Source organism: Cynara cardunculus, unplaced genomic scaffold, assembly GCF_001531365.2.
Source record: "Cynara cardunculus var. scolymus isolate 2C unplaced genomic scaffold, CcrdV1 Un_Scaffold_4929, whole genome shotgun sequence".
NCBI lineage: Eukaryota > Viridiplantae > Streptophyta > Magnoliopsida > Asterales > Asteraceae > Cynara > Cynara cardunculus.
Window position 1 is genome coordinate 27,032 of NW_020202148.1, and position 1,759 is coordinate 28,790.

Genomic DNA, 1,759 nt, shown 5'->3' on the forward strand with positions numbered 1-1,759 from the left:
ATTATATGAAACAATTTCACAAGATTAACAATTTAATGAAAAAATTTCATAAGATTAACGATGGATGAAAGTAGTTTTTACGGTTTTTACAAATTGGAGTGGTTTTCATTAGATCGTTCCTCTATATATATATATATAGGGGTCCAATCAAGGGAGAACTCGATTATTTATGGTAACTGTGCGATCTAATCTCAACCACACATTATTAATAATCAATGGTTATTATTAAACATATTAAATTTTGGTAACTATTCATTAATTTTGGTAATTATTCATTAATTTTCAAACAATTTAATTTTATTGATAATATATAGGGGTAAATTAGTCTTTTTAAAATCTCTCCCCTCTCCCCCCTCTCTCTCTCTCCGACCAAGAATTTCTAACAGTAAAACATAAAACAAATATGATACACGCTGTAATACCCAAGAATTTGTAACAATAAGACACAAAACCAATTGTGTTACACATTGTGATACCACTGTGATAACGTTTTGAACATGAGTTGATAATAGATGTGATCTGAGTCTTAGGCCACACACAACCACAATGTGATATACTGTGATACAATTTTGTTGAGATAATTAAGGAAACCAAATTCTTGATAATTAAGGAAACCGAATTTGATAACTATTAAATAAGAAAAATATTTAAATTATAATTAACAATTTACTAAAACAACCTTTACCTATTAATTAAGGTAATACAATTAATATCATAAAATGATTGGCTCATATTAGACCTTCGGTTACCACAAACTAATTGGTTCTCATTTGATTAGACCCCTATATATATGTGTATATATATATATATATATATATATATTGTCTAGACATTTATTTTATAAAAGATTATTTTATGGAGCTATAAAATGATTAATTGACTATGTGAGGTGTTACTCGAGTTATAAATTTATTAGGACACTTTTAACTCGAAATATGTAATTATTAATCTATCTATCATATAATAGATAACTTAATAATCACATGAATGATGTCGTTTTAAGATCTATAGCTAGATGAGACACCTTATGTCGGAACTGACGGTTCCTATAATTTCAATTGATGTTAGGAGCGTTCTTAGCATAGTTAAACAAGGTTGACCTTAGTCGACATAGTTGACCGTAAGTTGATTTTTATGTTGGCCTTTGGGAGAAATTAATCATTAATGCACTATTCGTTATTATAAATTGGAGGTTACCAATCAGTGACATTAGTTAATCAACATTCGTTATCAGGTGAGTCTTCATGAGATTTCATTGGGATGCGTACCTAAATACAAATTTATTTTTGCATGATATGAATCGTTGATGATGTGTACGTATGCATGATATTTCAATTACATACATGTTATGATATATTTTACATGTATGTTATTTTGTGAATGGTTACATGCTATATATGTGTTTAATCAGTTTTCGAATAACTCTTGCATGCTATTCCATGTTAAAGTTTTGTGATTCAAGGGCAGACATTTGACCAGTAAGTCACGACCAGTATAAAACACGACCCATATAAGTGGGTGATCAATTAAGAGTGACTTATCAACTCAGAGCGTGTTTATGAGTAAATGACCCATATCCGACTAAATATTATATGAGATCTCTTATTTTTAGTGTTTTAAATATGTTTTTGTAAAAGCTGTGACTTTTATTATAAAGCATGCATATATGCTATATATATATATATATGTGTGTGTGTGTGTGTCAAAATATGATTTTATTCACGCAAATCATGAACTCACTGAGCTTTATAAGCTGACT